The following is a 21,376-nucleotide window of genomic DNA, read 5'->3' on the forward strand; positions in this document are numbered from 1 at the left end:
CTATTACTTGGCCAACACGCACGCACGAAATGGGCCAGCAGCGTGCACAAGTGCGGAGGCAACCGCTTTAAAATTGCGCGCAAAAATTATTGAGCATTGAATTCGAAATCGGCAACCAATAGAAGCTTCAAAATTGAAAATATTAATATTCATAGAGCACTGAGTAGCCTGCAATTGAACATGAAGTCATGGATCGCGCATTTCTTAAAAATCGTATTTGTTTTTTTGTATTTTACTTCCGCATGTTAGCACTGGCTCATCGTACATGTGAACATCAGTTGCTTTCTGCGCCAAAGATGAGTGCCGAGTAAATAGTCGGAATATACCAGAGGCTCGAAGCACCATCTGAAGCTTTAAAGCTTTTCGCGTACGAGTGATTGCCGCTACGATTGCTGTTAGTTAGCTGATTTTTTTTTTAGCGAGTACATCGCAACACAGACCGCTCGCTCGCACGCACATGTACATGTAGACATATTATATATGTATGTATAAGTGTACTAATTCGTGTGTGTGTGTCTGTGTGTGTCGGTGTATAAATATACATACATACGTATAGACGTATGCATGTATAAACGATTATTTTGAGTCTCGCCCGAGACGCGCGACGTTTTCACTGCACACATGTATAAAATTCAGCGAGACAATAATAATAGCGAGTAGAGAGCGAGGGAGCGAGAGCACACATTAAACGCTTGCGTTGGTATTGGTATTTTTCACGCTGGTATGCATACACACAGCACAGGCCCTGCCAACGAGTGCGAGCAGCATTGGAAAAAGAAAGAAAAACAGACGACAGAAAATATATTCCTTTTTTTTTGTCGTTGCTCGTCCGTTTTCTTCTTCATGTCGTATCAAAGTTTTCTATTGCAGAAATTTTGTGTTGTAGGCGTATTTTTGATTTATAGCGTCGTGGAAAAAAATTATTAAATTTTTTGCACTAAATACGAAATTTGCAAAAATTGCAAAGAAAAATATAAAAAAATTGCAGCCAATTTTAAAATTTCGTTTAATAATTTTTGGATAATTTTTTCGCTGCACTTTTAATTTTTAAATATTTTTTAGATTTTTATTTAATTTCGTATTTTTACCTAAAAATTTTCACATTTTTCGTTGATTTAAGAAAATTTTAACAAATTTTTTCGCAACACTAAAACAAAAATTTTCAGTCCGCTTGTGTTGCAGCAGAAAGTCAACTGATTTCGCGAACGAGTAGCAACAGAACTAGAAAGAAAGACCGAAGCTGAAACGACTGTGACTCTGTGTTGTGTTAGTGTCAGACGACGACTACATCGACCACTAATGCCAGCTAGTGGCTACAGCGAGTAAGCGTACTCAACAAAGAGCGCACGCTTGCTCACGGAAAGAGACATCCGTAGCCAGAGTGCGGTGCCCAAGCAAGTGTATAAGCAATTGGCTGCTTTAGGCGGCACGCGTTAGTATGTGTGCGTGAGAGAGAGATAGAGAGAGAGAGAGAGCGTCGCTAAATAACAATCTAACGAGAGGCCACAGTGTTGCATAGTGAGGAATGTGAATGTTCATGTTTTTACCCGTGGCGGCAACACTCGGCGCAGTCTGTATTTCGAAAAACAATTTTGGTGTCGTCGTATTAGGAAGCGTCATTAGTTCTGTCCTTGTCTGGCAGCTAAGCAGCCACTATCAACTCGAGACACAAACAAATCAAATACATATGAAGTATGACAAAATTTTATGTCAGTAGATAAACTATTCAAATAACCCAGAATTTATACGCTATTTTATACAACAGAAATACAAATTGTGGGTATATTATAATTTAAAATTTTACAATTTTTTTTTTATTTCTGTTAAATGGTTTCGCGCTGTTGCACACTCGTTATTATGTACGCATTTTAACACAGACGACATGAAACGACAACACAGATGTGAATAAGACAGACAGACTATACACACTATGGAGATTAGCAAAGTGAAAGCGGGACAAACGGTGATGGCCACACTCAACGAGCAGTGTTACCATTCTGGCTATTTTGTAGCAAATCGAACTATTCTTTAAAGCGATATGCTATACAAATTTTTAAAATGCTATTAGCTATTTTAGCTATTTTATAAAAAAAATGTTTAATTAAAAAATAAATTAAAGAATACAAAAATGCAAAAGTGTATAAGCAAATGTTTCGTGAAGAATGGACAAAGTCCTCTCAATTTAAAGATTGGATTCGAAATGTCGAGTCGGGCAACACGAGAGCAATTTGCACTTAGGGCAAATGCAGTATTTTTGCAAAATTGCATGATCATGAGTGCGTTTGGCGCCTTTGCGTAAAACCCCAAAATTGTTTTTGAGCCGAAGAACACAAGAATATTAATACAGCGAATGAGGAGGCGACATTGTGATTGTATCACTGTTAAAAGACACAGTAGGTTGCGCAAAGAGCAGTTCCGTTACTTTTAATGTTAACTAACAGATCTCCTGTGACGTCACATTTTCAGATTCTGCTCTGCTATATCGGCTGAAGCTTGGCGGGCACTTCAGTAGAAATCTTCCAAACGGTCCAAAACAGCCAAAATTAAGTATGTATATATGTATATATAAGCTAATTTCAATAGTAAATAGCTTAAAAATGGCCAATCGCTAATTTTATTACCATACAATAAAGAATATAAGTACATATATAATGGAATGAATTGGAAGGCCTCTCGAAAGCAGCAAGATATGGCCAAAATGACCAATATGCCAGCAGGAACGGTTGATGAACATAGTCACCAACTAGAGGTTAATGACATAGTTAACTGAGCTTTCGCCATAAGTAATGTTTATACCAATTTACCTACAAATTCAAATATAGTACAAGTTGAAGCTGCTCACACCTGCTGTCATGTCAGAAACACCCGGTGGATTAAAATAAATTTGGTGTATTAATTACAAAATCGAAAACTGAGCATTATATGAGTATTGAAGCATAAGGAAACATATAATCTGCCTAAATCAGCTCCAAAAACATGGGCCGAAGCTAACAATACTTCGTATCATCGAAAGCCATCAGATTCGTAATATAATGAATGAAATTGGTACATATAATCTTGCAGATTGATGGGAAATGCATAATACTTAGTAAAAACTCTTTAGTTTTACACATTCAATCCTTAGATAGTAAGGTTAAAGCCATTAGTAGAAGTGGTCAAGGGATTGCATGATCGATAACTGCCTAGAAAACGACATAGAATATACAAATTAGCAAAACCCCTAATATGTCCGATTCGTGAATCTATATAGGACTTGTGATTAGCCGTTCAGCTCGTTTTATTTACTCTACTAGACTTAAGACAAATAACAGTGTCGAAATTGCTTGAATTTCATACAAAGCTAAGCGCGCGCGCACCATTTTCTGAAATAATGACGTCACGCTGTCAAATCAGCTGTTCGTTTTACATACAGCCTTAGTAGGGCTGCAAAACCATCGATAGATGTTCCCCTCGATAGATTTATCCATCGATGGAATGAACCATCGATACTATCGATAGTTCCATCGAAAATTTGAAGTTCTTAGAAATGAACAAATTTTCAACAATTTAAATCATACATCCAACATAAAATGATTCGTGCAATTTTGTACACATACTTGCACTTTAAATATCAGTTTTACGCTTATTGATGGCTTTAAAAATTTATCCATACTTTCTTTCTACGAAGAACCACCAAATATATTGGAAATATTGCTATAAAAGCTATTTACAATATAATAATATTATCAACTTAATGTTTATACATATGTATATTCCGGAAAATACTTACATGCGTTTCTTCGCGCCACCAAGTAGTAAATTATCGATGGATGAAAAAAACCAAAGATATATCATGAAAGCCCAAATCTATCGATAGACCCCATCGATGGATTTGCAGCCCTATAACCTACTGTCACTCAATCCTGGTGTTCAATATGTAGTGGCATTAAATTCATTTGCACTAGTCATTTTTAAAGCAACATCTACTATTTGTAAATAATATTGCCTACGCTCATCAAGAAAAATGTATCCATTAAACGGAGAAGGACATGTACGAGATGGTTAAGAGCCGCTCTGAGTACTACCACCTGATGGCCGAGAAGATCTACAGGATTCAGAAGGAGCTGGAAGAGAAGCAGCTCGAGCGCAAAGAGCAGCACCAGCAGCAGCTGCTCCAGATGCAACAAGGTGGCCCCAAGCGCCGTCGTTAATCCGACGTCCGTGCCCAACGAGCAGCAGCAGCGCATGCCATTCCTGCAATAGCAGGACAAATTTATATTATTACTATTAACATAGGCTTAAATAACAATAACAACATAGAATTGATTAGTTTTTGGACATATTCCACCGGTGTCTTCTCCCATTCCTTTAATATACAGGCTTTCAAATCACTTTTGTTTGTTAGACCTCGCTTGGCTGTCCTTTTTTTGAGATCAGCCCACAGATTCTCTATGGGATTAAGGTCGGGACTTTGTGCAGGAGTATATAACACCTTTGCACAATTGTAGAGAAGCCAGCACCTTTATGTTAGCTTTGTGTTTGGGGTCATTATCTTGGTAAAACCTAAATGTTGGTTTACCATCCCTAAACTCCAAGGGTTCAGGGGATATCGTAGTCGGGCAGTCTCGACTAGAGCTTTCTTACTTGTTTATACCCTGAACCCATTGAAAATGGGAAATCAGGGTATAATGGTTTTGTGAAAAGTATGTAACAGGCAGAAGGAATCATCGCAGACCCCATAAAGTATATATATTCTTGATCAGGATGACGAGCTGAGTCGATATAGCCCTGCCCATCTGTCCGTCCGTCCCTCCGTCCGTCTGTCCGTATGAGCAAAAGGATCTCAGAAGATATAAGAGCTAGAGAGCGGAAATTTGGCATGCATACTCGTGTATACCATAGGCAGTACAAGTTTATCATATTTTTTCGATAAGTCGTCCGATAACTTTTTTATCGAGAATAATCGAAAAATCGACTTGGTTTTTTCAGCCTAATTTGAACACTTTTAGACCTGGAGACTTAAAATTTGCATTGTATACAAAGTTAATGGATACAAAGATTTTGTGATTTACAGATTTTGGATACCACGCCCTTTTCTCCCCCAATTTGTAAAAATTTCAAGTACCAGAGACTTGTGCTTTGGAATGTACACACAATTTTTACGCTGTGAAAGTTTCATTAAGATCGTATGTCTACAAAAGAAATTATTCAACAAATAAATTATCATAATATTGCCCACATTGCAGCGCAGCCCAAGCGCAGCCGCTGCTTTCTGCGCAGTTAGCAGAGCGCGTGCTTATAAGTGCATGTGTATGTATGTGTCCAGAACGATTAGAATATCAGCTTAGAGGTTTCAGGGTATCTCCTAGTCGAGCAGTCTCGACTGGAGCCTTCTTACTTGTTTATCGATAAAAACCTTATCGAAAATCAGTAATAAAATTATATCTTCTACATCTTGAAAGCTAAAGTCACAAAATTTTAAATGTAGATTCATATGTACTTTTTAGAACTTCGATTTTTGCGTGCGTGCATATATCTGTGTGTGCATGCGTGTGCGAAAAATTATTGCAATATAAGTTGCTTTTAATTTCGCGTTTTTTTCAGAGTTAGCTCTGCTATTTTTTATACCCTGAACCCATTTTCAATGGGAAATCAGGGTATAATGGTTTTGTTAAATGTATGTAACAGGCAGAAGGAGGCGTGGCAGACCCCATTAAGTATATATATTCTTGATAAGGGCGACGAACTGAGTTGATTTAGCCCTATCCGTCTGTCCGTCCGTCCGTCCGTCCGTTTGTCCGTATGTTTGAACGCGTGGATCTCAGGAGATATAAGAGCTATAGACTTGAAATTTTTCCTAGGTCCGATTAAAAACATTATCGAAAACCAGTATCAATTTATATATCCTACATCTTTAAAGCTAGAGTCTCCAAATTTTAAATGTATACTTTTATCACTAACCAGAGAACACATAGACCGGACACGTAGTGTAAATAATAGTAATAGTGTAAATAATAACGAAAACGCATGGCAAACGGCTTGAAGAGTTCGGAATACTCTTCACACAGAAGGGAAGGCATGGAAGGCATTGCTGCGAAGAAATTTCAATTTTTGTGAGCTGCTGCTTGTGCTCACATGCATACATACAGATACACAATTGAGAGAGCAGAGAGCATCGAGAGAGAGAGAGAGAGCAAGGGAAACATCCCAGTGGCGACGACCTGAATGAGGTTTGTTGAAATAATGCATTACATACGATAAAAAAGTAATGCATTACCTATGAACATTTTTTTCAGCGCATTTGTAATGTACAAAATAAAAAGTGCTACTCATACGAAAGAATCGAGCTCTTGTCAACTTCGTTTCTGTATGCCCCTTCCCCGCTAACCAACAAACGATTTTCGTCTTTCGTTGCGTCGCGACGAAATCGCCGAATTTCGTTTTGGACTTTACCGTTTTTTGCATGGAATGCGTGCCTTCTTTCGTTTGGTTTCTTTGTCTATGCCTATTCCTTTTGTGTGTATAGTGTTAATGAGTGTAAATACAAGTTCAAAAATGCATATGTGTGATGATTTCTGTTTTCGTTTTACCCGCCGCGGCGCGTCACTTTTCTGATATTGTTGAGCTGTGCGGACGTAAATTTAAAGGGAAGTATCTGGTATGTATAAATCATCTTACATGTATTTTTAATGACAAAAAAATTAATATTGTTTAATTTACAGATGCTATAAAAACCGAAGGGTCCACTAAGAGGACCTATATAAGTACAATAAGAAACTGCTTTCGGGTCCAGAAAGGTCGACTGGAAAAGCAGAAGTTCGATAATAAGGACAAACTAGATAATAAGACATAGCTTTAGATTTAGATTTAGATAGATAAGACTATACATTTATTTATAGATATTTAGAAATAATAAATAATAATTTTTAAAAATTAAAACAAAAAATACTACATTACTCAAGCGTTTCTATCTTTCAATTAGTAATCAATTATTTCTCCAATTACATTGCATTAAGAAGTAAGCCATTTTATATAGTGGGAAAATGAGTTGCAGGTATATTGTGTTGTAATGTACGCACATTACTAACCCATAAGCGATTTTGAAAATGTATAGGGCGTTTTCTTCAGGTTGCGGAATTTCTACATTACAATATTTAAAAAGTATACGCATGGGTAATGGAGAGCCGAAGGAAACTTCGTCACCTCATTACTTTCTGCATTACAAAATTCAATAATTTCATGCACCAGGGAGAAAAAGCGGCCATTCCTTAAAAAAGTAAGGCAGCTTGTAATCGATCTTTTCATGCACATAGGCGACAAGTAATCCATGAGTAATGGACAAAATAATGGGCATTTCCGCCACTGGGATTGAGCATAGAGGGATCTTTTGTTCAACATTTGACCATCTCGGTCGAGCGCATGAAGCGAAATGATTGTGCTTTCGTATATTTTAGTAACCCAAACCTAAAAGTGAGGAGCCGAGCGAATACGAAGTTGTCTGGGGTGTTAACGCTCGAAAAAAAGTGTGCAAAATGCTTTACACTACGTGTCCGGTCTATGTGCTCTCTGGTTAGTGCTTTTATGCATTTTATATAATTTCGGTTTTTGTCAAAAAGTTAAGTTCCCTTAGTAAGCCACCACTGCAGCCAATGCGTGTTTATGCGTGTTATGCGTTTACGCGAAAAATGATTGAAACAGCATTGCTCGAAGTGCTCAGGGGATCTCGTAGTCGGGCAGTCTCGACTAGAGCTTTCTTACTTGTTTTGGTCTCAAAGTGTGGCAACGCTGTCAACGGGAAGCTCCAGCGAGTGCCCGTTCAATTAGTCATTTGGATTAGTCATTAAATCGAGATCTACTATTTGTAATAATATTGCCTACGCCCATCGATCATAGACAGACGGAGTGCTTTAATCAAGTAAAATGTTCAATGCGGCGGGCACTGGAGCGGGCGGCGGTGCGCCTGGCAACGGCGCAGACTGGCGTGAGTCGATCACCGCGGACCTGCGAAATCATCTCGTGCACAAGCTGGTGGTGGCGATAAGTCCGACCTCAGATCCGACCTCAGATCTGGTCACGCACGCTGAGGAGGTGGAGCAGGATATTTACGAGATAGCCCAGTGCCGTTCTGAGTACTACCACCTGCTGGCGGAGGAGATCTACAGGATACAGAAGGAGAGGGGAGAACCGACTTAAGCGCAAACAGACTAGGAGATACCCTAAACCCTACAAGTTAATATTCTAACCATTTTGCACTTCTTGTATGCAACAATGTTCAAATGTGTGTATATTCCAAAGTACAAGTCTCTAGTACTTGAAATACGTTTTTTACAAATTGGGGGGCAAAGGGAGCGTGGTATCAAAAATCTGTAAGAGACAAAATGTGTTTATTCATTAAATGTATATACACAGTAAATCTGTAAATTAGTCTCCAGGCCTCAAATTATTGGAATTAAGCAGAAAAAAACTAAATAAATTTATCAATTATTCAGAATAATTTATTCTTGATAAAGAAGAAATCGGACGAGTTATAGAAAAAATATGATAAACTCGTACTGCGTATGATATACACGAGTACGCATGCAATTTCAGCTCCCTAGCTCTTATATCTTTTGAGATTGACGCGTATATACGGACGGATGGACAGATGGACAGGGCTATATCGACTCAGCTCTTCGTCCTGATCAAGAATATATATATACTTTATGGGGTCTTCGATGATTCTTTCTGCCTGTTACATACTTTTCACAAAGCCATTATACCCTGATTTCCCATTTTCATTGGATTCAGGGTATAACAAGTAAGAAAGTTCTAGTCGAGACTGCTCGACTACGAGATCCCCTGAACCCTTCGAGGAACTGATATGTCAATAATTCATCGCGCCTTTCTGCTTACTCAAGAAACACACACACACTCTCAGACACACATATATAGGAGATATAATTAAATAACTGATTTTCGATAAGGTTTTTAATCGATATCGATATCTAAATGAGTTATCGATTATTGGAGATAAAGTCGATATGCATTCAAGTCTCTAGCCTAGCCTAGTCTAATACGGACAGACAGACGGACAGGGCCAAATTGACTTAGCTCGTCGCCTTGATCAAGAATATATGTAAATACTTTGTGGGGTCTGCCACGCCTCCTTCTGCCTGTTGCATACATTTCAACAAAACCATTATACCTTGATTTCCCATTTTCAATGGGTTCAGGGCCACATATTTAAATATTTATTTGTATGCATATAAATGCTTATGTGTGTATTTACATATGAATTTGAGAGTGGTATAGATACATATACATACACCTGTAGATGCATGTGCATTTATATACCTTTAGTATATGTACAAATATGCATCTAAGTATATTTAAAAGTTGCTTAGCTGTTCTATAATATTATTTAGCTCTTGCTGGAATTCGTTTGAGGCATCACGAGGTAGGTTTATAAATGATTTTTCATTTATTTACATTGTGTTTAATTATTTTATTTTGTAGATAAACGAACGCATCGAGTGCCGAAGGAATATTTTCTATATCAAGCACATTATTGTTTTTATGGATAATGTGATGAAGCTCTTTCCTTCCCAGTAGAGATTTTAATTCATGGTGTTTTTGCTTAAATGTGCGTAACAGGCAAAAAGAGGCGCTGAACTATGTATTAGCTTATATAAGAGAATACATTGAGAAAGTTAAGATCAACCTTAAGCAAAGAGAACAGTTCCAGTCGGAAGTATTTGACGTTGATATATTCATATATACAATAGCTATCTACAACGGAATTTCAGGACAAACTGCTAATGTCGCATTGATCCCTCTAGTAGCTCGAAGTACGTAGTACTGAAATTTACTATGCGTACAGTATTCGTTCAGTATTCGTATTATGCGTAAGTAAATTCGATTAATCTAGAAGGAAATAAATGTCATTAAATTGGAATTGCTCTGCTATGAAGCTGTGGCTCGAACTATTGTTCCATTGCTTATTTAGTATATGTACATATGTAATGAAGAAAATTGTAGACGGCTCCGGATAGCTCGGCTGGTATGGTATGTCTCTGGCTGCTATAATGCTCGAGATAATAGAGTTTATATAAACTATAGTTTTGCTTGTTACATTGCATTTTCAGGGCCCCTAGATAAGAAGCTCTTATCTTGAATGCTGTGCTGGCATCCGGTGACCGTGTGATTTTGGTTTGTGATAAGTATTCTGCAGAGAAAGAGTAAAATGTGTTACGGATACTATAACTTATGCTAACATAGCAAAAGAAATCCGCGTAATATTCCTTTCTTCTGTCGCAATTTTTTCACATTTATTTTTTTATGAGTTAGGTCTGCAAGGATTAGCTGTATCGATAGTTGTTATCGATGGAAGCAAAAATCGCTAAGCATAAGTGTGCCTCAGCTCGCCAGGTGGCTGCCTTATAAAATTGATTCGGCTATTTCTTTAAATATTATTATTTTTTATTTAAATTCAATAAGCACAATATTGGAATTAATGTGGTATATTAAGAAATGGGGCTATATATATTATATTATATATATCATTACGTTTACAGAAATTATTATATGTTGGAAACCTTACAAATAGTCATCACATTTAACGCCCTCTGGCGGTTAAAGGTTAAATTGAAGCACAAATAAATATTGTAAATAATTTATCGTCCAATAATTTTTTCATTTGATAACTCAACTTCACATAGCATGAATTAAGAATACATAACGCCACTAACTATACAAGTGATGTATGGTTATTGATAACGCAAAATTAATTTCAAATAAAGCGTCACCTGTGGGCGATATGCCTAATTCAGAAAAGTCCACACTTACATTATCACTTTCGCAGCAGTCAGCTCTTGTACGTTGAAGCGGGGCATAAAAGTATGTTTCAAACTTTGAAATGATATATTATGTGTTTCTCTATGGTCTTATAAGAATTTTGTATCTAATTTGCTTATCTTTACAAGCGAAGATTTCTATTGTTAAGCATATATTCCGAAAAATATTTGAGTTGGTTGAAAATTGAAAATTGAGTAGCCTAATTTGATTAAATTTGCAAATTAGAAAATAAACAGTAAAAAAGTTCTAGTCGAGACTGCTCGACTACGAGATCCCCTGAACTATTCGTGCAACTGATATTTCAATAATTATTCGCACATGCACACACACAGGCATACGCACGCACGCATAGACACGCATTGGCTGCAGTGCACTATGGGGAAAAATCCAAATTATCGGGTATTAATTAATAACTTAAAAACTAAGCCAGATTTTTTGATCCGGTTTTTGTATTATTAATATGTATACCATCAGAAATATATTTTAGAAAAATGGGCGTGTCACCGCCCACCCAAAAAAAATTTATTAAAATTTTGTATTAAAAATTTTTTTTTTTTTAAGAATTTTGCTTGTTAATACTTTAAAATAATAATTTTAATTGAAAACTATCGAGCTTTCATAAAATCGAAATGAGTTTTCTTCAGTTTCGAGTTCCAGATCAGACCGAAATATTGATCCGCTAAAAAAACTTCGTGTTCTTCAACTGATTTAATTGTGCCTTCAACTTTACATAATACAAGACGTACAACTTCATTAGACAGCGACCTTTATGCTTTTAAACTCGTTTCTAAAGATTTGCCGAAGAAATAATCTGATCAGATGTATCCACTGCTTTATTACATCCAGCGAAATGATGGATTCTGCTATCCTTCCATTCGTGATGAAATTTGTCTGATTTATAGACCTGGTTGTGCAAATAAGACGCTTCTTTGCCAAAAATGCCTACAAGATGAATCTTCCTCGACTGTTTTATAAACATTTGCTGTCATAGGCAGTCATTCATAGTTGTCAGCTAGTTTTTGTTCCTGCTGCATTTCTTCCATTTGTCATCCATTGGCAAAAAAGCACCTTTTGCTTTTTATACCCTGAACCCATTTTCAATGGGAAATCAGGGTATAATGGTTTTGTTGAAATGTATGTAACAGGCAGAAGGAGGTGTGGCAGACCCCACAAAGTATATATATTCTTGATCAGGGCGACGAGCTGAGTTGATTTGGCCCTGTCCGTCTGTCTGTCCGTCTGTCCGTCTGTCCGTCCGTCCGTCTGTCCGTCTGTCCGTCTGTCCGTATGTATGAACGCGTCGATTTCAGAAGATATAAGAGCTAGAGACTTAAAATTTTTTTTTAAATGTCCGTAATTACAGCGCGCATATCAAGTTTATCATTAAAAATCGATAACTCATCTCGATATTTTTTTATCGATAAAAAACCTTATCGAAAACCAGTTATAAAATTATATTTTCACACCTTTATTGCTAGAGTCTCCAAATTTTTAATGTATGCCTATATGCAATTTATACAATTTCGGTTTTTCTTAAAATTTACCCCCCACCCTTAAATTCACCCCCTCACCCTCACACTCAAATACTAGAGACTTGTGCTTTGGCAATTACATGCATATCCATTTCATAATCATAATCTGAAAGTTTCATGAAGATCGTACGTCCACAAAAAGTTATTAAGCAATTAAGTTCTCATAGTAAGCGCTCACTGCCGCCCATGCGTGTTTATGCTTGTATGTGTATATGTATGTAATTGTTTGTGTATGTGTGTGTGTGTGTGTGTGTATGTGTGTATGTATGTGTGTGTATGTGTATGTATGCCTGTGTGTGCGTGCGTGCGTGCGTGTGTGTGTGTGTGTGTGTGTGCGTGTTTCTTGTGTAAGCTGAAAGACGCGAAAAATTATTGAAATAGCTATTATTCCAAGGGTTCAGGGGATCTCGTAGTCGAGTAGTCTCAACTAGAGCTTTCTTACTTGTTTAATATCATTTACAAGTTGAATCAATATTAGTCTTATTTAGTTTCAAAATCACAATTACTATTTCTTGGTTAGAGTTGCCTTTTTCATTGAGCCAAATATCACACAGGTCAGCTCATAGTCACCTGCTAAAAATTGATTTGCGCCGGTTGTGCGCAAAAGTGCACATTGAGACAAAGGCACTAAGATCCCAATTGATTACTCTATAACATGCAATTGGAATTACACTGGTGCGCCCTGGTGGCTGTTTTATATGTCTTTGCAAAGTTTAATTTTATTTACAAGAAATGAAATTTGACAACATTTGCTAATTATACAATAAATGATTAAAATAAGTTCAAACATCAATTGGTTTTTAAGCCAACGCATAGTAGAAGCCCTAAAAATTCATATCCTTTTTAAATTTCTCAAAAATAATGTCTGGTCATTGAATAACGATGATTTGAAAATCGGCTAACACAAATTGTAAGCTGAAGGCAAATGCTTTTCGAAGATAACAGCTGACTTTAACAGCTGTTAGGCTTAACAGTGGACTGTTATTCAACATTTTGGGTACAGTACCTTAAAGTTTGGAGTTTTATTAAGATGTTAACATAAAAAAATTATAAATTTTCATACTTCGCAAAAATGACTAAATACCCGAAAAACGGCAAAATTCCCCATAGTGCAGTGGTGGCTTACTATGGGAAATTAATTGTTAAATAACTTTTCTTGTTGATGGACGATCTTCAGATTATGATTATATGGATACGCATGTATTTGCCAAAGCACAAGTCTCTAGTATTTGATATACGTCTTTTATAAAGGTGTAGGTGAGGGGGTGAATATGGGGGGAGGGGTTAAAGTTCAACAAAAATCGAATTTGGCAATTCTAGCTTTAAGGATGTAGTATACATAAATTTATTACTGGGTTTCGATATTTTATTAAATCGATAACAAAATAACGCAAGTTATCGATTTTTAAAGCAAAACTCGATATGCGCGAGGACCTTTGAAAAAATGCATTAAAATGGGAAATCAGGGTATAATGGCTTAGAGCTACAGTCTCCAAACTTTATATGTAGACTTATATCTATGTACCAAAAATCGATAACTCATCCCGTTATTTTGTTATCGATAAAACCCTTATCGAAAATCAGTTTAAAAAATATTTCACCTACATATTTAAAGCTAGAGTCTCCAAATGGTTTATGAATACTTATATGCATTTTATACAATTTCGTTTTTTTTTTTAAATTTACCCCCACCCCTATATCCACCTTCTCACCATCACCTTTGTAAAAGACGTATTTCAAATACTAGAGACTGGTGTTTTGGCAAAGGCATGCATATCCATGTTATAATCATAATCTGAAAGTTTCATGAAGATCGTTTATCGACAAGAAAAGTTATTAAACAATCAAGTTCCCATAGTAAGCCACCACTGCAGCCAGTGCGTGTTTATGCATGCGTGCGTATGCCTGTGTGTGTGCATGTGCGAATAATTATTGAAATATCAGTTGCTGGAAGGGTTCAGGGGATCTCGTAGTCGAGCAGTCTCGACTAGAACTTTTTTACTTGTTTTATATGTTTTCCATAAATATTTATGAAGTGAAGAAAATAAAAGTTATTGAAGTTGGGTTTATATTATATAATGAGTGAATATTAAAATTTTCAATAAATATGTACTTTCTGTATTCTGCTAGGAACGTAATATCTATATCGCAATTGCATGATGCTGCATGGGTAATAAGAATTAAGCGATTTGACAGTTGCGGCAAACAGTCCACTAATATTACTTGGTTAATGCTGCCTTTGGGGACAACTGGGCCGACAAAGGGCCGAGTGAAACGGAACCTGTGTGCGGCAGGTTCTAACGTCGGGGAGAACAAATAAGAAGACACAAAAAAATGAACAAAAACCGTCGCAATTTGTAGGTCGAGCAATTAATGCCATTGTCTTCGTGCTACCTTTTTGATTTGTCGTCCGTCGTCCGTCGTCCACTTGCAGCAGCATTTCGCAAAAAAGAACAGAAGACCGAAAAGGAAAAACGATTTCAATTTACAATTTTCACATAGCCTGCGGCAGCAGCAGCAGCAGAGAGGCTCTCTGCCACGGCCACTGCCACCGTTTCGATGCGGCCCAAACAGCGGCAACGGCACAGCGGGGCGTGCGGTGCCAGATGAGAGAAGCCGCCCACTGCGGGGCGCCTAGCTGATTATCATTTCGACACCCAATTCTCTATGCAGTGGCGTCGGCATTTCGTTCTGTTCTCTCTCTCCCACTCTCTCTGACTTACCCACTCTCTCTGTCCAATGTCCAACATCTCGTGATCTATTTGGTCCAGTGGTCCAGGCGATCAAGTGCACGAGCGAGCCCTTCGTCTTCTCCTCCTCTTTTTTTTTTTTTTTTTTGATATTTTTGTCAAGTGATTTCCAGGAATGTGTTAGAAAACTTCTTGTTTTCGGCACTCGCAGCAGCAGCAGCATGAGCAGGCATATGGCTGTAAATTAATGCTGTTGACATTTTTAGTGTAAAATACGCATGCTTCGAATCTGAGAAATAGAGTATACCCACAGGCAGCGCAAGAGCTCTAGACCAACTGTTTTCTAATCACTTGTTCGCGGTTTCTGTTGCATCGTTGCGCACTTGTGTCCTTTGCCCATAACCGCAAAAGCAAGAGACCACGACAAATTAAGACTGTGTAAGTGTGAGAGGGAGAGAGCGAGAAAGAGAAAGATAAAGGGATACCCAGATGTTTAATTTAGTGCATGTTGTAATTAGAATCCATTGTCTGTTGATTTGATCAAGAAATATTTTGCATCCTAGATTTTCTAGAAAGTTTCGTACGCCTAGGATCAGGCCATATTAACCGGCTCCCGAAAAAGGAAAGAGCGTTTTACAATTTAGTTACAAACATAAAATTTCCCCAACATAAAAACGTGAAAAAGGGTCCCCACATAGATTGTTGGCTAGGGCCCCGAGGAGGGTTAATCCGGCTTTGGCTCATGACTATCATGAAGTGCATATAAGAGCATTCGAATCATATATAAATATAATTTATCTATACAAATAACACAACTCCGAATCAACTTATATCCTAAGCACGACCGAAAGATACCCTGCACGAGACAAATTCGAAGCAATATTACGCACTTTACGTACCTAGCAAGTGTGATACTATTTTGAATGAGTATGGATAAACGTTATCAGAGCTATTTACACAATTAAAATATTAAAATACTTAATAAGATTAACCTCGCATTTAAATACAAGTCACCTGATGGTCAATCAAATTACCGTTATTGTAATATGGCGTTTCCATTCTTCCATTCTACTTCTTAGCTGGGCTAACGTAATCAGTGTCACCTGGAACAAATCAGTTTATGCATAATAATGTAATTATTACATTCATATATTTCAGATCTTTCTTTATATATAATATATTTGATATACAATATAATGTTAAATCAATCAATAATAAATAACTCAATAAATCAAATCCCAAATGATTTTTCTGTTATTGCAATTTGATAATCTCAAGCTCTTATTGGGTCACATTCCAGCACATTTGTGCTTGTTCTTCTAACCATAAGCCACACACCCCTTTGAAAATAGGTTTCAAAATATCCTCGCTCCTGGTTTAACAATCGGTACTAGTAAACTATTTTAAATGCTTTGTAACTTAATCTTCAATTATAATATAAAACAAGTAAGAAGGCTCTTGTCGAGACTGATCGACTAGGAGATACCCTGAACCCTCCAAGCTGATATTCTAATCATTCTATACTTCTTCTATGATCACGTATAACAACGCGCTCTGCTAACGGCGCAGTAAGCAGCGACTGCGCTTGGGCTGCGCTGCAGTGTGGGCAATATTATGAGAACTTATTAGTTGAATAATTTCTTTTGTAGACGGACAATCCTTATGAAACTTTCAAAGCGTAATCATATGGCTAAAATGTGTGTACATTTCAAAGCACATCTCTAGTATTAGAGATACGTTTTTTGAAAATTGGGGGCGAAGGGGGCTTCGTATCCAAAATCTATAAAGGACAAAATTTTTCTATTCATCAAATGTATATACAAAGTAAATTTTTAGGTCTAAAAGTGTTCAAATTATGCTGAAAAAAAACAAAATCAATTTTTCGATTATTCTCGTTAAAAATGTTATCGAAAAAATATGATGAACTTGTACTGCCTATGGTATACACGAGTATACATGCCAAATTTCAGCTCTCTAGCTCTTATAACTTCTGAGACGAACAGACGGACAGGGCTATATCGACTTAGCTCATTACCCTGATCAAGAATATATACACTTTGTGGGGTCTGCCACGCCTCCTTCTGCCTGTTACATACATTTCAACAAAACCATTATACCCTGATTTCCCATTTTAAATGGGTTCAGGGCATATCAAGTAAGAAAGCTCTAGTCGAGATTGCTCACACACGCATAAACACGCATGGACTGCAGTGTGGGCTTACTATGGGAACTTGATTGTTTAATAACTTTTCTTGTCGCGAAACGATCTTCATGAAACTTTCAGATTATGATTATAACATGGATATGCATGCATATGCCAAAACACAAGTCTCTAGTATTTGAAATACGCCTTTTACAAAGGTGTTGGTGAGGGGGGTGAATATAGAGGCAATGGTTTTAACAAAATCCGAAATTATATGAAATACATATAAATATATGTTTAAAATTTGACACTTTAGCTTTAAAGATGTAGGAGATATAATTATATAACTGATTTTCGATAAGGGTTTGTATCGAAAACAAAATAACAAGAGTAGTTATCAATTTTTTGAGATAAACTCAATATGCGCGCTATATATACGGATATTAAAAAAAAAATTGAAGTCTCTAGGTCTTATATCTTCTGAAATCGATGCGTTCAAATATACGAACAGAAAGACTGGCAAGGCCAAATCGACTCAGTTCGTCGCTCTGATCAAGAATATATATACTTTGTGGGGTCTGCCACGCCTTCTTCTGCGTGTGACATACATTTCAGCAATGGGTTCAGGGTATAAAAAGTCAATTTGTTAGGTGCTATAGGTTGGGAGATTGGTGCATACGTTCGCCCGGATCAACAAACAGATGGACAGGTTTATATCGAATTGGCTGTTATTCCTGGTCAATAGTATATATGTATATAATATATGTGGTATCCGCCTACTTCGGCCTGTTGTACACATTTAAAGAGAGGTTTGACGTGCCGAATGGGATTCTGAAAATAAAATAGACTTATCTGATCAGGCTTACGAGATGCGAGATGAGGCTTTGTCAGACACATTCCGATATCGGAAAGTACTTGAGAGAGGATTACTACTCAAATAGCGTAAAAATTTCTTAAAAAAAAAAGTATCTTCCTATCATCTATGTCAAAGTTGAAAAAGTACAAAGGTTTTAGAGCAGAGGTATTTCATGAACTCATCAATTCGTGTTTTTATTTATGTTTGATATGAAATCGAGAGCTAATACCCTAAGTGATCTATGGCAAAACTCGCTGTATATGCATGTCTATATTCGTGGACTTGGTGACTTAGAGACTGGTGCGATTTGGATTTGGATCTGTGTATTCTGACTTTAGGGCTCAAAGGCAATTGCTGTAGAAAAAACCACTAGATTTACGCTGTAATCTTGGAAAGTCTACAGCAGAGCGGGCAAAATATTTGCAGACAGTGAAAGGATTTAAATGTGAAATCCCGTAAATCCAATTTACAGAAAGCTGCATATCGGCCAATGCTTGGGAATGGCTAAAGGGTAGAGGCTAGAGGGTAAAGGGTAACGGGTTAGGGTTTCCAGGAGACTAACCCAAGAGCGTGCAATGCAAATTTAATGAAATCTCAATTGAAGGCGAACTAAGTTGCTCCTGTCCTACCTGGGATGCTGTTGTCATGGTAGCTGCTGCCTCTGCTGATAGTCATCGAAGAGGGGTGACGGCTAGAGATGCACAACCTTGCTTGCGGATTACCGCAGATCCTTTAAGCCTTTGACTTTTCCTGCTAAGCGATCGTAAAACGTGGGTTATGTATTTATGGCCCCCGCATCCACCCATCCATGGCTGCTGCCCGGTCACAGTCTGAGCAACTTCACCAACCTGGCTGGGTGCGGTTTAATCCGAGACCACCAAAGAGATCATGGCGCACTTATTTAATCTGCTCAGTTGGGTGCAAATTGTTTCTTAAGCGGGTAGCTGACCTCAGGATACCTTTGGGAAGCGGATAATCCTTCCCATCGCTGCTTGCCGGGATTAGCATATCATTTTGAGTGAAAATCCAAGTAGACCAGCTAGAAGCTTTGTTCGTTTGTTTGGCTGTTGTTGGTAATCGTGGAAAAGTCAAAGGCAAAAGCCAAATGAAACAAAAATGACTAAAAATCAAAATCAAAATCAAAATGAGAGAAATTTACAAAACTTGCACTACCTGTTTACCAACTACCTGGCTTTCGAGTTCGAGTTCGACTTCCAGTCAGTTCGGGACCCCGTTTCGGAAACCGGCTCAAGTTCTTCTACCTTGTGCCAAGGGATTAAGGTGCGCTGTTTGGAGGGCATGTTGTGCTAATCAATTGATTAGCACTGCTTTGGGGATCGACGTGGGAGTGATCGATAATGCTGTAGAATATATATAGAATTAGATATATATACATATATGGAAGATATGCATAGGTATGTCCTTGCAGAGGGTGAAGCTGCTGTTTTTTGGGCAATCGAAATTGCGTTAAGGAACACAAATTGAAGAGAGGTAAACAGAGAGAGAGAGAGAGGCTGGAGGAAAAAATTTCTGAAGTGATATAGAGAGAGAGAAGGGGAGATATATAAACATGGAGAGAGATCGGGATCGGGAGAGAGATGAGAGGGAAAGATAGAGAGAGACTTGGGGAAGGAATTAATAAAGGAAGAGTGAGAGAGAGAAAGATAATGAGACATAGAGAGAGAAGGGGATCGGGAGATAGAGGGGAGAGAGGGAGAAAAGAGAGGGAAAGAAGAGAACAGAGAGAAGAGAAAAGAAACTAGAGAAAGGTAAAGAGAGAGAGAGACAGAAAAAAAAGAGGTGAGAGAGAAAATTGAGAAAAAAGAGATAAAACAAAAACAACAATAATTCTGCTTTATATACATATGTATATACTTACATATATTAGAAGATTATATATTAAAGATTTGAAGGTATTGTCAAATCATTAAGATATTGTTAACTTTCAAGATTTAACTGTGACTACTACTAGTTCATACATATAATAAAAAATATATTTTCATCTTATGGAGGAAAACGTGTCAAATTATTAAATATCAATTAATGTTAATGAAAATAAAAATAAATATGTAAATATAAATGTATATGCCATTGCCAATGAGGTTTTCCAGAATATTGTATTGTATAAATTTTGGTCTTTTATTTACTATGGATAGCAATGAAAAATTATTAAAATTATTATGTGATAGGCAACAAAATTTGCTGTAAACTATCACTTTTTTCGACAAACTATGAACATTTTTAAAAGCTATAAATTATATATTGTTATTATATATTATAAAATTGAATTTTTTCATCTTTTTGAAAGTTTTGAACATTTGAATTTTCGATTTGATTTGAATTGATTTTAATTATTTATTTTATTTTTATAACTTTTGCATAAAACACATATTTTTTTCTTAAATAGTTCACTACGTTCTTATGCATAAGTACTCACAACAAATTATATGGCTTTAAAGCAACTTTGTATAACAGAATTAAAGTTATAAATTGAAGTGCACCTATTATGGATCAGTTGAAATATCATAAATACTTTCGTGTTTAAAACAACTGCGACAGCAATAGAGAAATTACATCAACAACATGGTGTATGAATAATAATTTTAAGTTCGCGAAGGAAATAAAACGAAAGAGAGATATATTAGTTATACATATATATGTATGTAAATATGAACGTATACCTACATACATATGTATGTACGTACATACGTGTACGTTTGCTGTTCAAAAGTTCGTCTTTTACCTTGCAAATCGTCCAAGAATCAATTTGAATTAGCTTTGGGCATCTAGAAAAAGGATTTGCCATATTGAATTATAGCACATTTCTATCTCCAATTATCTTGATTCACTTTATAATATATAATGCTAATTAATTATGACATGTGTCTGACAGTGCAAAAGCTTGAAAAGTAAAGATGACAATTCTAATTATCTATTGATGAGAAATTCTGTGATTATATATTATCGAATATGTATGTATATCGATTAGGAACATAAGAGTAGTGCCAGATCGCCACAACTCTATAAGACGCATGCAGAAAAAAAACTATTTAATTGTTTATTATCTTCGCAGCAAATTAATTAATATATTTTCAAAAAACAAAAAAAAAATAAATAAATAATAAATAAATAAATAAAAATAATAAAAATAATTATAATAATTTTATCTGGCACAGTTTGTAGTTGCTAGCTAACACAAATACATAAACAACACAGCCTGCTGCGCCTTCAAAGAATCCAATGCACACGCATACGCATATACACACACACGCACACACACATAGCAGACGAGAGTGTGTTAAGGGCAGTTAGAGCAAGAGCGCGAAAACAGCTCAGCCGACTT

The 21,376-nt window shown here is 36.7% G+C and overlaps 4 long non-coding RNA genes across 9 annotated transcripts; 2 read left to right on the forward strand and 2 right to left on the reverse strand.

Moving 5' to 3' along the window:
- The first annotated feature begins 1,353 nt into the window (after positions 1 to 1,353).
- LOC26528594 lies at positions 1,354 to 9,766 on the forward strand. Of its 6 annotated transcripts, none has more exons than XR_004364499.2 (4): positions 1,357 to 1,692; positions 1,878 to 2,393; positions 2,467 to 2,547; positions 9,475 to 9,766. It is a non-coding gene; the product is annotated as an uncharacterized LOC26528594 (long non-coding RNA). The 6 variants fall into 6 exon arrangements; XR_006358078.1 differs by lacking the exon at positions 9,475 to 9,766 and adding an exon at positions 5,944 to 5,983; XR_004364497.2 differs by lacking the exon at positions 9,475 to 9,766 and adding an exon at positions 2,634 to 4,370.
- Positions 6,110 to 7,323, forward strand: LOC26527592. The gene is made up of 3 exons (XR_001449095.3): positions 6,110 to 6,209; positions 6,276 to 6,637; positions 6,702 to 7,323. It is a non-coding gene; the product is annotated as an uncharacterized LOC26527592 (long non-coding RNA).
- LOC122757894 lies at positions 9,417 to 11,012 on the reverse strand. Its single transcript, XR_006358079.1, has 2 exons — positions 9,974 to 11,012; positions 9,417 to 9,882 (listed from the first exon to the last, which is right to left on the reverse strand). It is a non-coding gene; the product is annotated as an uncharacterized LOC122757894 (long non-coding RNA).
- A 3,383-nt stretch (positions 11,013 to 14,395) lies between these two features.
- Positions 14,396 to 21,109, reverse strand: LOC26528125. Its single transcript, XR_006358080.1, has 5 exons — positions 20,777 to 21,109; positions 18,663 to 19,394; positions 16,069 to 16,137; positions 15,346 to 15,468; positions 14,396 to 15,284 (listed from the first exon to the last, which is right to left on the reverse strand). It is a non-coding gene; the product is annotated as an uncharacterized LOC26528125 (long non-coding RNA).
- Positions 21,110 to 21,376: the final 267 nt, after the last annotated feature.

Source organism: Drosophila mojavensis, unplaced genomic scaffold (assembly GCF_018153725.1).
Source record: "Drosophila mojavensis isolate 15081-1352.22 unplaced genomic scaffold, ASM1815372v1 contig_136, whole genome shotgun sequence".
NCBI classification, from domain to species: Eukaryota; Metazoa; Arthropoda; class Insecta; order Diptera; family Drosophilidae; genus Drosophila; species Drosophila mojavensis.